Below are 14,375 nucleotides of genomic sequence, written 5' to 3' on the forward strand. Positions count from 1 at the left end.
TCCAATGGATCCACACCGCCTAAACAGCACCAGGAAGCCAGGGAAATGCCAGAAGCAATAACAGTCAGCAACTGTGTAGTACCTACTGGGTACTGTGCTGCATTGCACATAGGTACCATTCCAAGCCCTTCGTGCTATTAACTCATTTAATTGTCACAACGTATGAGGTGGGTACTGTGTTAACTCCATTTTACAGATAATGAAACAGATCTAGAGGGGTTAAGTAACTAACCATTGGGAAAGCTAGATTCAAATTTGAGGGTTGGCTCTAAAACCTGTTGTTTTAATTAACACTACACACTGCTGCCTTATAGCATTTTATCGTTTGAAATAATAACACTTTCTGAGCACTCACATGTGCCCCTACTAGGCTCAGAATTACCTTTCTTCACCCCCAAAGACCCTATGAGTTCATCTGATTATTAAGTAGTCCCATTTTACAGAAGAAACTGAGGCATAGAAAGATAGTGCCTCACACAGTGTGGCAAATCGTGTTTTCTTTTCTTTTTTTTAAATACAGTGTCTTGCTCTGTTGCCCAGGCTGGAGTCCAGTGGCAAGATCATAGCTCACTGCAGCCTCCTGGGCTCAACCCGTCTTCCTGCCTTGGCCTCCCAAAATGCTGGAATTACAGGGAGTGCACCCAGCTGGGTATCGTGTTGTCTTAAGATGCTCACAGCAGCGTCTCTCATCCTCATGATCTGTTTCTTCTTCTTCTTCTTCTTTTTTTTTTTTGTAAAAAAAAAAACAACCCAGCTTTATTGAGATATAATTCCATATCATAAAACTCACCCTTTTAAAGTACACAATCCAGTGGGTTTTGGTGTATTCACAGAGTTGTGCAATCATCACCACTATCTAATTTTAGAACACTTGCATTGCCCCCAAAAGGAAGCTCACACCCGTTAGCAGTCACTCTCCCTTCCCACCATGTTGTAAGGAAACCCAAACCAGCCCAAGTGAAGAGACCACACGGAGAAGTCATGCACAGGTGTCTTTCTGATGGCCCAGCTGCGGCAGCAGCTGCCAGACACACAAGTGAAGATTCTCTGACCGAGGCCAGCACCCCAGCCACCAAATCACCCTCAGCCTCCAGGCTGTCCCAGCTGAGGCCCCAGACACTGTGGAGCAGAGACAAGCTGTCCTGCTGTGCCCTGTCTGCATTCCTGACCACAGGATCTGAGCGATATCATTCCAGGTGAGTAGAATGGCTGCTTTACACCGCTGCGTTCTGGGGTGGGTTTGTTACGCAGGAGGAGAAACCAAGCCACAGCTGGTAAGGGGCAAGGCTCGGCTTTGAACCCCAGTCCATCTGGCTTTGGGGCTGCCCCTTAAACCACATATAGGCTGAATGATCCCCTGGATGTGGAGGAGTCAGTGTTCCCTTTCTTGTGCAATTGACTCAGTGCATCGGGGTGATCAGTGCATCGGGGTGACGTGCCCTTTCTCTAGCTGACCTTCTAGAAGCACAAAAACGGGGACAGAAATGCTTTCTTTTTGTTTTGTCAGTTTATTGCTGTGCTGCTGCTGCTGCTGATACAGTTGTTATTTAATATATATGAATTATTGTTCTTATTTTTTGCTAGTTAGAGTAAGGCTGGGCATCGCGGCCCTCACCTGTAATCCCAGCACCTTGGGAGGCCAAGGTGGGCAGATCGTTTGAATCCCAGAGTTTGAGACCAGCCTGGGCATGGTGGTGAAACCCTGTCTCTACAAAAAAAAATACAAAAATTAGCCGGGCACGGTGGCATGTGCCTGTAGTCCTAGCTACTTGGGAGGCTGAAGTGAGAGGATGGCTTGAGTCTGGGAGGTGGAGGTTGCAGTGAGCCGAGATTGTGCCATTACATTCTAGTCTGGCCGACAGAGTGAGAGCCTATCTCTCAAAAAAAGAAAAAAAGAAAGAAAAGAAAAGTTAGAATAAATAGATAAGGAAACACAAAAAATCCACGTGCCATCCCCACCACGCAGGAAAATCCTCCACGTAACACTTGAATCTTGTAGAATTGTATCTTCCAGGCATTTAACTCATGCAATTTCACTGTGCATCAGTGGGCCAAAAAGGGTGACACAGAGTGACCATCTCTTCTTCTTCTTCTTCTTCTTCTTCTTCTTCTTCTTCTTTTTTTTGAGACAGTCTTACTCTGTTGGTCAGGCTGGAGTGCCGTGGTGCGGTCTCAGTTTACTGCAACCTCTGCCTCCAGGGTTTGAGCTATTCTCCTGCCTCCGCCTCCAGAGTAGCTGGGATTACAGGCACACACAACCACACCTGGCTAATTTTTGTATTTTTTGTAGAGATGGGGTTTCACCATGTTGGCCAGGCAGATCTCAAACTCCTGTCTGCCTGCCTCAGCCTCCCAAAGTGCTGGGATTTACAGACGTGAGCCACAGAGCCCAGCTGAGAATGACAATTTTCATATGGCAAGTGAGTGTAGCTGGCAGATCCTACTTTTTGTTCAACATGGCCCCAAACACAAGATGACCCCCCTCCATCCAGAGGCTATTTTGATTTGCTAAGTGTTTATAACACACCACAGTTGAGAGGAAATTTAACATATTTTTCAGGATCATTTTTTATTCTGAATAAAAAGAGACCTTTTTTATCCCTTCCAAAAATGGGACTGAGCTACACAGATGGTTTTGTACCTGACTTTTTCATGTAACAACGTACTTTGAACTGCCTTTGTGTGAGCGGCTCTCTCCTGGCCTTCATCATGGGATGGAGGCACTCTGGGAGTCCACCTGCACTCTCGCAGCGTGGCAGTCAGGGTCTACCAGAACTCCCCAAGCCGTGCAGTCAGGATGCTGAGCGAAAGAAGCCAGATGGGAAGAGCACACACTGTGTACTTCCCTTTGTGGAAAGTTCAAAACCAGCAAAAGTCATCTATGGAGTTAGAATTCAGGACAGCCGTTAACCTTGGGGGCGGTGGTGGGGAGGATTTACCAGGAGAGACATCAAGGGGGCTTCTGGAATGTCCTGTCTATATCTGGGTGCTCATTCCACGAATGTGTCCACTTGGCGAGAATTCACTGAGCTCTTTATGTATGCTGTGTGCACTTTTCCTTGCAATTAAAACTCACATACAAACACGCAGATGCATGTGTGAGCGCACCACACACACACACACACACACACACACACACACAGTGTTCTTAGAGCACAGGCTGTGCTGTCTGGAAATACATGTTTAATGCTTTTGCCACATATGGGCATAGGTGAATGTTGAGAGGACTGGTTATGAAGTTGGGAGCCCAGGTCTGAATCCTGGCTCAGCCATTGTTAAATGCATGACTTTGGGCAAGTTACGTAACCTCTCTGAGCCTCAGTTTCCTCATCTGGACTCTGTGCCAAGCCCACAAGACCACAGGAGCAGCCCCTGCTCACCTCTCCACCTGGCTTTTCCGTTCTTCTCTGGCTGTCTCTCTAAGCCCGCACCACACTGGCCACCATCCTTGTTCCTATCACAGCAAAGCTCAGTGTGGTCTCAGGGCTTTTGCTCTAGCTATTCCTGCTGCCTGGAGTTACCCTTTCCCTGATTTTCTTGTGGTTGGTTCCCTTTCCTCCTCCATGTCTCAGTTCAAAGGTTACCTTCTTAGAGAGGAGAGCCCCTCACTGACCACTCTCCACCCCAGCCATCATCAATTTCATTCCCTGGCCTCAGTTTCTTCCCAGTGCCTCTCAGGTTCTGAAAGGGTCATATTTGTTTTTTGCATGTTGTTGCTCTTTACTTGTTATCTGCTTGGCACTCCCCCTAGACTCATGGACCCTAGGAGATGAGGAATCATGATTGTCTTGTTCATTGCTACATCTCCATCACCTAAAACAATATGTATTTGTTGAATTAATCAATCAATCTCTACAGTGATCTGATGCTACTTTATGGAATTCTCGGGAAGTTTTGAAAGTACATTTTAAACAGCCAGGTTTATAAGAATGAGGGAACTTTGAAAGCTCTGTTTGAATGTGGTTAACTCTACTGAGAAGAATCTAGATAGGCCCAAGATGCTTTGTGAGCTATGTCTTCCATAATCTCATCTACACTGAAAGTCACTATACCTTTTGCGACCACCCGCCCCCCACCTCCACCTTTTGCTATTTGCACCTTTTGTTATTGGCCATTTGGCTAGAACAAAATCACTAATATTCTTATTAGTTTATTTATTTCTATATTATATTAACTTTTTTGTTTTGAGGGTTTTTTTTTTTTTTTGAGACGGAGTTTCACTCTGTTACCCAGGCTGGGGTGGAGTGGCGTGATCTTGGCTCACTGCAACCTCTGTCTCCCGGGTTCAAGAGATTCTCCTGCCTCAGCTTCCTGAGTAGCTGGGATTACAGGCACATGCCACCAAGCCCTGCTAATTTTTGTATTTTTAGTAGAGACGGGGTTTCACCAAGTTGGTTAGGCTGGTCTCAAACTGCTGACCTCAGGTAATCTGCCCACCTTGGCCTCCCAAAGTGTTGGGATTACAGGTGTGAGCCACCACGGCTGGCCAACATGGTTTTAAGATGGTCAAAAGGTACAAAGAGTGTACAAAGAGGAGTCTGTCTCCCTCTGACTCCTGCCCTAGAGCCAGTTAGTGTTTCCAGGTACCTAGTAAGTGCTTCCAGAAATGTTCTGTGCAGAAACAGGCATATGGGCTATATCCTCATCTTTCCTGTTTACACAGAAAGGATCTAGTTCAATACACTGCTTTATATCTTTGCTTTTTCTTTTTTCTTCTTCATAATTGATCTTGGAGCTGTTTCCATATCACACATCATATGTGTGTGTTTTAGTTGCACAGAAAGCTGTATGCATCAAGAGCTCAGAGTAACTGGTCTCTCTCTCTCCCTCTCTCTCTCTCTCTCCCCCCATGTCTTTCTCTCTCTCTCTCTCTCTCTCTCTCTCTTCTTTTGAGACGAAGTTTTGCTCTTGTCACCCAGGCTGGAGTGCAGTGGCCTGATCTCGGCTCACTGCAACCTCTGCCTCCCAGGTTCAAGTGATTCTCCTACCTCAGCCTCCTGAGTAGGTGGCATTACAGGCGTGCACCACCACGCCCAGCAAATTTTTGTACTTTTAGTAGAGACAGGGTTTCACCATGTTGGTCAGGCTGGTCTTGAACTCCTGACCTCAGATGATCTGCCTGCCTCAGCCTCCCAAAGGGCTGGGATTACAGGCGTGAGCCACCACATCTGGCTTTTTTTTTTTTTTTTTTGACACAGGGTTTTGCTCTGTCACCCAGGCTGGAGTACAGTGGCACGATGTTAGATCACTGCAGCCTCTAGGTCCCGGGTTCAAGCAATCCTCCCAGCTCAACCTCCCGAGTAGCTGTGACTGCGGTCATTATTTTTTTTATTTTTATTTTTTTTTGCAGTCATTATTTTTTAAAAACCGTAGAATACTGATGGACACCTCAGGCAGCTCCAGTCTTTTGCTTCTGCAGGCAGTGCTGCAGTGAAGGTCCTTGCATGCACCTTTGGGCCCAGGAAAATCACTGAGTCCTTTTGAATCTGGTAAAGCAGCCTGAGAGTTTACCACTCCCCAACCTCATCTTCACCCCTCAGCCCACCCCACCCTTGCTGGTGTTTGTGATTTGGCCTTTTAAAGACTTTTTCAAAATTGACTTTGGCTTCTTGGCCTGAACTCTGAAGTGTTTGAGCTGATAAGATAGCAGGCTTGGCTGAGGGGGCCGGGAGTCAACAGTGACCCTGGGGGCCTCCGCCCCAGTGCAGGAGGGGCCAGGGCCCCAAGTCTGTCCCGTCTCCAGCTGTGGGAGCAGGCGGTGTGTCTGGAGGAGGAAGCTGAATTGCGCTGGGCTCCAGACGGGTTTGGGAACCGGAAGGAAGTGGGAAGCTGGCCCCACACGGAACCACTTCCCTGGGCCTTTGAGAACAGTGCCAAGAGGCGCAACATGGGCTCGGTATTTGCTGGGGCCTCTCCTAAACCAAACAGGACACCATGGGCAAGCTGGAGCAGAGTCCTGCAAACCTGAAGACACATCCCGTGGAGCCCCAAGGAGCCGGGGGTCACAGGAGGGGCCCTGCCTCCAAGGCTGTGGCAGACAGAACTGGCACCATCTCCACACAGCGATTGTAACTGCCCCGCTCTGATCTAGGCCACAGAAGTGAACAAATCAGTTCGGATTCCCACCCTCTAGAACTTTCTTCAGTTGAGGAGGGAAGAGAGAGGATAAACAGGCAAAAACTGGCCAGGGTGCAGGGGGCTACAATGGAGAATGGCCAGGCTGCGGGGGCAGAGCAGGAGCACTGGCCAGCCTGGAGGGGGAAGGCCTCCCCAGTCATGCCTGGTCCCAGCTTAAAATGCTTTGGGGCCTCCCAGGGTTTCTCAGGGCTCCTGAGACCACGGCCTCTGCGTGATCTTCCCTGCCCACCTCTACCAGCAGGGTCAGTGGTGCCAGCTTGGCAACACTTGCTGCCCATATCTACCTGGGGTCCCTGCGTGCCTGCGCCCTCTGCTGGCAGCGCCCTCACCTCCCACCTCCCACTCGTGTCTCAACTCTCAGCTGAGATGTCACCTTCTCCAGGAAGCCTTCCTTAATGTCCCTGGATGGTCTTGGGGCTATCACATGCTCCTGTACATTCCTCATCCCTGCTTCAGTCACTCTGGATTGGGGTTACTTGTTTGCGGGTGGCCCAAGGTAGCTCAGCATGGCCAGAACCCACCCCTGTTGCTGACCCTGCTGGATTCAAATGCTAGCTCCACCTCTTAGCTGTGCAACCTTGGGCCTCAGTTTTCCCATCTGGAAAAAGGGCATAGTGATGGCCTCTACCTCACAGGGTAGTTGTGAGGAAGAAGCAATTTAATACAAGTACTTAGAAAGACATCTGGCACCAAGTTTGCACTCAGTAAATGTTGGCTGTGCCATTCCGCCTGTTCTCTCTCCCACAGAACACAGTGGGTGCCCACTTCGCATGTGCACGCTAAACCAGTGCAGCCCTTCAAATATGCTCAATGCGGGGAAAGGCTTAGGTAATTCAGATGCTCCTCGACTCGGGTTGGGGCTGCAGCCTGATAAACCCACTGTAAGTGGTTTTATCGTTAAGTCAAAAGTGCATTTAGCACACCTAACCTACTGAACATTATCATAGCTTAGCCTAGCCTCCCTTAAAGGTGCTGGAAACCTTTACATTCGCTTACATCGGGCAAAATCATCTAGCACAAAGCCTATTTTATAATAAAGTGCTGAATATTTCATGTAAAATTATTGTACTCCGTATTGCTAGCCTGATAAGAGATTAAAATTCAAAATTCAAAGTATGATTTCTACCAAATGCCTATCTCTTTCATACCATCATAAACTCGAAAAATCCTAAAATGAACCATTGTTAGTTGAGGATCATCCATAATGGAAAAATTTTTTAAAACACAACAGTAAAGAGTGGAACAGTAATGATTTACACTATGCAACACACACACACACACACACACACACCACACAGTCCAATACCCTGACTTGGGGAAAAGAAAGAAACAGACTGTTTAGTGTGGTTTTGTTAGAAGGATGGGACAAAAAATAATTCTTCTTCTTTCTTGTTTGATGTGTTTTTTTTTTCTAATCTTTAATAAGCATGGTTTCCATTTAAATGGGAAAAAAATAATAACAAATCTAGAGAAGGAACCCGCAAATCCTTTCTGCTCCACACAGTTTGCCCACAAACTGGGGCAGGGGGTGGGGGAGGTAGGGTGTGGCAGGGTGGTCAGAGAAAGAGCTGGCCTTTAGAAATTAAGCAAGAGCAGGAAAACCATCGTGTGCCGGGCGGGGTAGGGTGTCAGCTTGACCAGGGGAAGCTGTGGAGATAACAAAGCACCTCCTCTCCCAACTCTGGACATGGCAAGACATGCTGGATGCCCCCACTCCCCAGACCCCAAGATGGAGCTAGCAACCCTGCCTAACGCCACAGCCCTGTGTTTCCCTGCAGCATAACACATGTCGCGTGGCAGCATCTGTAAAGAAAGGGCCTTGCCACCTGCCCCTACTCGCATATGTTACCTCGCCTCGCCTGCCTAACCCTGAAGACCTGCCTGCAAGGAGTAAGGTACTACTGTTAGCCCCATTTCCCAGAGGGAGAAACTGAGGCTCAAAAGGTGTAATAATTTGCCCAACGTTGCCCAGTTGATCAATGACAGAGTCTGAACTTCATACCATTTGGGCTAGAAGCGGTGACTCAGACCTATAATCCCAACACTTTGGGAGGACAAGTCGGGAGGATTGCTTGAGTCCAGGAGTTCAAGACCAGCCTGGGCAACATAGTGAGATCTCATCTCTACAAAAATTAAAAAATTAGCTGAGCATGGTGGCATGCACCTGTATTCCCAGCTACTAAAGAGGCTAAAGCAGGAGGATCTCTTGAGCCCTGGAGGTTGAGGCTGCCGTGAGTCATAATGGTGCCACTGCACTCCAGTCTGGGTGACAGTGAAACTCACAAACACACACACACAAATTTTAACACCATTTGGTTTTATCATTGTCTGTGGTGTCTGATTTGTCATCTTTTTTTCATTTCCACCAAAGTAGATGTTAACAAATGGAAGGCTGGAAGAATGGATGGATGAATGGGTGGATGGATGGATGGATGGATGGATGAATGGATGAGAGATAGATGATGGCTAGAGAGATGGGTGGATGGATGAATGGATGGTTGGCTAGGTCAGGGATGGATGATGGATGGAGGGATGAATGAATGGATGGGTAAATGAATGAATTAATGGATGACTGGGTGGGTGGAATGCATGCATAGAATGCATGGGTGTCTGAATACATAAAAGAACTAACTAAATAAATAATGATGAAAGGCAGGGGGCACTAAGAGGGTGAAAGGGTTTATTCCTGGACATTGAATGTGCCCTTTGGAAAGATTGCAAACTGGCAGTTATCAGGGTAAATTGAGCTGCAGACATATTTTGTTTGATCTTCACAGGGTTTTTAATGTTTTTGAATTGTCATTATTTTAAAATTAGGAAATTTCACATTAAAAATGTAGATTTCTGGTTTCTCCTGCAAAATTGGGCCAGCACCCATACCAGGAAATAATATACCACGGCTGACGGGGCTGAGCCCTCTGAGTGCTCACAGTCCCCACTGCTCCACAATGCAGCCCTGCTATTGAGGCTGTGGCCGCTGCCATTTATCATGGCTGTGTGGGCTGGTGTTTTTCTCAGTACCATTACAAAGAGAAAGAAAAATCTCTTACAGGTGGCTCTTCGTCAAAAGTGGAAAATGAACTTAGGTAAAGAGGAAATTGGGGGAGAAGTATTTATTTGTTGCCATGGAGACTACTCCTGTGGATTCAATGGACCAGCAGTGCATCTTGCCTGAGCAGTTAGGGGCACAGGCGCTAGAGCCTGATGGCCTGGGTTCAAGCCCCGGCTCTGCTACATACTGGCTGTGTGGCCTCGTGCAAGTCACTGAACGTTTCTGGCCTCCGTTTCCTCATCTGTAAAGCAGAGGTGGTGTCAGTCCCCGCCTCACAGAGTGTCAATGATTTTCTCCCTGTGGGGCTCTCGAGGTGTGAGCTGCTATTATCTGACACAGGGCTGGCTCCTGTCATGCATGTGGCCTGCCCACCCTGGGCGTCCACAGCAGCAGTTCTCAACCGAGGGCAACTGTGCCCCCCCAGGAGACATTTGGCATTGTCTAGAGACATCTTAGGTTGTCACAACTTGGGTGGGGAGGGGCTACCAACATCTTATGGGTAGAGGCCAGGGAGACTGTGAACAGCCTACAAAGCTCAGGACAGATCCCTGCAGCAAAAGATTCTGCTGCCCCGTGTACTCCACCCCGTGTACTACTGCTCAGGCTGAGGAACCCGAATCTACAGGAATCCAAGTCCGCACAGGGGCTGAGCCATGGCCAGATATCTAGGAGTCCCTGAAGGCTACCAGAGGTGATTTCCTCCAGACGTGGTGGGAGCCATTTCCTCTGGCCTGAGCCACCTCAGCCCTCAGGATCATCAGGCCCCAAGTAGTGCCCCGTCCCAGGGTGCCTGGCCCCAGCCGGCTCCCAGCCCCACACAACAGGCAAGAAATGTGTCCCTAGTGCCTCCTGGTGGCCTGGTCCTAAACTACATGACTCTTCCCAACCCAGGGTGGTGGGAGGGGAGGATGGGGACGTGCCTTCCGGATGTTTAATCCAGACTAGTTGGGAATGTGGGGATTTAAGGTCATGGAAGGCGGTAGCCAATGTTTCAAACACAAATTGACATGGATTTGAATCTCAGATCTTCCACTGACCATCTGGAAGGCCTTGGATAAATCCCATGACTCTCCTGGGCCTCAGTTTCCTCATCTGGAATGGAGATGATGTTATTTACGTCACAGTTTTGTTGGGAGGATTACATTGAGTGCATAAACAGATGAAACATACGAGAGGCTTAGGATTAAATTAAGTGCATAAACAGATGAAACACACGAGATGCTTCACAAGCCTCCTCTTGGATACTTGTTATTACTGTGTTCATAGCAATTCAGAGCCACTTGTGTTTGATGAACTTCCAGTGTACTCAGAGGGATTTTTTTTGCTAACTATCAACAAATAATTTTGCTCAAAGAAATACAGATATGGGAAAGGATGCACAATATATTATCAAATGACCACAGGCCTCAGAAACATTGTATACAATGAGATCTCATTTTCTGTTTGATATATCTATATCTGTGTGTGTGTGTGTGTGTGTGTGTGTGTGTGCGTGCACAGAGAGCGAGAGAGAGAATCTTGCTTGTTACCCAGGCTGGAGTGAACACGACTCACTGCAGCCTCCACCTCCCAGGCTCAAGCAATCCTCCCACCTCAACCTTCCAAGTAGTTGGGACTACAGGCACCTGCCATCATTTTTAGTAAAGACAGGGTTTCAGCATATTGCCCAGACTGGTTTCGAACTCCTAGACTCAAATGATCCTCCAACTTTAGCCTCCTAAAGTACTGGGATTACAGGTGTGAGCCACTGCACCCGGCCTGATATATCTATATTTTAAAAATATGAACACTTATGACATGTATGAGAAACAAATACCTCATTTTCTTAGTATATAAAAATCCCTAGCAGATCAACAAAAAGACAATTATCCAAGAGAAAAATAGACAAACAACTTGAATGCTTTGCCATCAGAAAAGAAATATAAATGGTCTTTGAACATATTTTTTAAATGTCCAATCTAACATATAAGCAATGAATATGTAGATTAGAACTATGGTGAACACCTTTTCCCCCTATCAGCAAGGCCACGATCAAGAAGTCCAATAATACTTGGCCTTGGCTAGAATGTGGGGAAACCAGAGCTCACGTAGGTCGCAGGTGCAAATGACGATTGGTAGGTACAACCTTAGACAGCATTTAGACAACTAGCGCCAAAATGTTTAAACGCACCTGCCCTATGACTGGGCGATTCAGTTGCTAAGAATGTATCCATCAGAAATAGCTCTGAATACATGGAAAGACTTCTGTGAAAGGGATGCTAATTGCAGCATTGTTTGTTGCAGCAAAACGCTGGAAATACCTCCGTGACTATCACCAGAAAACTTGTTAGATAAATTATTATATTCGGACAATGGAATGTGTGAAGAATGCTCTCCTAGTGCTGATCTGGAAAGATCTGGCAAGGTACATTGCTAAGTTGAAAAAAACAAAATCCCAATGCAGAACAGGGTGTGTGGTGTGCTTCTATTTAGAGAAATGAGTACAGGAATCCATGCACATATTTGCTTATCTATGTTCTGGATGTCTCTGTAATGATCCCCAAGAAATGATAACCAGAATGGATTATGGGGAGGGAAGGATTAGAGGGAAAAGACCCACTGTAAATCTTTTGGTATCTTTTGAATTTTTGCATATGAATACATTCCCTCGTTAGTTTTTAAAAACTGAACTTTTTAATGCGTTGATAGATGACAGAGAGAAAAATGCCTTGAAGGATATGCTCCAAGATGTCAACAGCACTTATCTCTGGGTGGCTGATGTGAATTAAAAGCGACTTTTATTTTGTTCTTTTTTATTATTTCTCTAATCAATTATTTATTTTGAGACAGGGTCTTGCTCTGTCACTCAGGCTGGAGTGCAGTGATGCGATCACTACTCACTGAAACCTCTGCCTCCCGGGCTCAAGCAATCCTCCCACCTCAGCCTCCTGAGTAGCTGGAACTATAGGCACTTGCCACCATACCCAGCTGATTTTTAATTTAATTTTTTTTTTTTGTAAAGACGAGGTCTCACTAAGTTGCCCAGGCTGGTCTTGAACTCCTGGGCTCAAATGATCCCTCTGTCTCAGCTTCCCAAAGTGCTAGGATTACAAGTGTGAGCCATTGTGCCTGGTCTGTTCTTTTTTAAAAATACAGAGCCAGGGTCTCTGTCACCTCAGCTAGAGTACAGTGACACAATCATAACACCCTGCAGCTTTGACCTTCTAGGCTCAAGTGATCCTCCAGCTTCAGCCTCCTGAGTAGCTGGGACCACAGGCATGCACCATCACTTCTGGTTATATTTTGTTCTTTTTACTTAGATTTTCTAATTTTAAAAAATAATTACTGGCTGGGTGTGATGGCTCATGTCTGTAAATGCTAGCACTCTAGGAGACCAAGGTGGGAGGATCATTTGAGCCCAGGAGTTCGAGACCAGCCTGGGCAACATAGTAAAACCCCGTCTCTACTAAAAATACAAATACAAAAAAAAAAAAAAAAATTAGCTGGGTGTGGTGGTGCTCACCTGTAGTCCCAGCTACTCAGGAGGCTGAGGCAGGAGAATTGCTTGAACCCGGGAGGCAGAGGTTGCAGTGAGCTCAGATCACACCACTGCACTCTAGCCTGGGCGACAGAGCGAGACTCCGTCTTAAAATAAAATGTAATAAAATAAAATAAATAATTATCAAGGTACATTCAGATAATTTTTAAAAAATGAAGTAAACACCTCAGTGTTCTCTTGGTAGTCAGGGAAAAACTAACTTCTACATGAAAAAAATAAAAGACCAAAAACACATACACTTTTCTAAACAGGCAGATTATTTTCATTGCCAAGGACATTTACAGAGACTGAGGTCAGGTGGTTGGAAATATATTCTATGAAAAATCGAGAATTAATACAACTGTCCTACCATGTCCTTTCTGGGCATCAAAACGCCAAGCTTCTAACTCAGATCTGAGTTCAAATTCTGACTGCCACTTACTAACTGGGCAAGTTGCTCCCACGCTGTCGGCCTGTTTTCTCATCTGCAGTCAGAGATCACATTGCTGCTGGCAGGCTCGAGCGAGATCATGCCTGTGAAGTACTTGGCTCAGGCGTACTCAGAGACCCAGTTCAAACAGGGAACAGGAAGAAATTCTGCACCCCCCAAGGGTGACAGGGCGGAGGGAGGACAGGAGGGGCCCCTTTGTCAGACTGAGGATCAGTGTGCAACTAGCTGGGCGCGGAGTCCCTCACAAACCGGCCGGCTCAGAGGGTCTTCCGACAGTTTGGAGAGAGTGACACCAAGTGGCCAAGTCTGAAACTACACCTTCAAGCCGGAGGGTTAGACTCTCTCTCCCCGAACCCCCTCCAGCTGCGGTCCTGAGCCAGGCACTGAACTTCCCTGAATCTCAGTTTTTTTCAGCTGTGAAATGGAGGTAATGCTGCCTATCTGGCAGAGAAGAGGTGGAAATTAAATGAAGTAACCCGCAGAAAGTCTCTCCAGGACCGCCATGTTGCACAACTTCAGGGGCCCCATTCATGAAATTGTGCAAGGCAGCGGAACCCCTAACAGGTAACTGTTTGTATCATCACTCCCTCAAACGCCGAGTTTCCTTCTGTACTCCCCTAGAGCGATTCTGAAGCCGGGTCTTCCAGAGTGCAGACCAAGTACCAGTGGGGATTCGTGGGGAGATCTTGGTGGGCACAGCACCCCAGTATGGAATAACATTTCATTCTCTGTCAATCATTCTGATCGCATCTAGGCGGCAGTCTCAGTTTGATAGGAACACAACGTTAACGCCTTTCTAACACTCACCTGCCTCCCTTCCGAACTTCCTGTTTGAGAGTGGGCCTCAGACTTAGTGCCTTCAGAAGGCAAAATTATTTGGCTAGAATTTAATGAAGTTACATGTTTTCATAATATTTACTTTTTGTGGTCACCTTCTATTGAGAGCGAGTGGTGCTGGTTTTCCCTTTACAGTAGATGTGGTAGATTGTATTATTGTCGAAGTATTTATCCCATTGGCAATTCCCTGGTGACCTTCCCGACTGAAGTCAGGCTTGGCTGTGTGACTTCCTTTGGGCAACAGAGTGTGAGCTAAACTTTTGAGAAGTGGCTTTGTCGTGTGGTTTCTCTCTGCTATGGGAATGACCTGCCCCAGGAATGGGCTGTACCTTTAACCTATGACCCAGAGCACAGCTGCAGTGATCCACAACCAACAAATA

General features: G+C 46.8%; 1 long non-coding RNA gene across 2 annotated transcripts; it reads left to right on the forward strand.

Moving 5' to 3' along the window:
- The first annotated feature begins 932 nt into the window (after positions 1–932).
- Positions 933–14,072, forward strand: LOC117068917. 2 transcript variants are annotated; one of them, XR_004431304.1, is made up of 3 exons: positions 7,887–8,033; positions 11,474–11,594; positions 13,563–14,072. It is a non-coding gene; the product is annotated as an uncharacterized LOC117068917 (long non-coding RNA). The 2 variants fall into 2 exon arrangements; XR_004431303.1 differs by lacking the exons at positions 7,887–8,033; positions 11,474–11,594 and adding an exon at positions 933–1,196.
- Positions 14,073–14,375: the final 303 nt, after the last annotated feature.

This window comes from Trachypithecus francoisi, unplaced genomic scaffold, assembly GCF_009764315.1.
Source record: "Trachypithecus francoisi isolate TF-2019V2 unplaced genomic scaffold, Tfra_2.0 Lachesis_group21, whole genome shotgun sequence".
Classification (NCBI taxonomy): Eukaryota; Metazoa; Chordata; class Mammalia; order Primates; family Cercopithecidae; genus Trachypithecus; species Trachypithecus francoisi.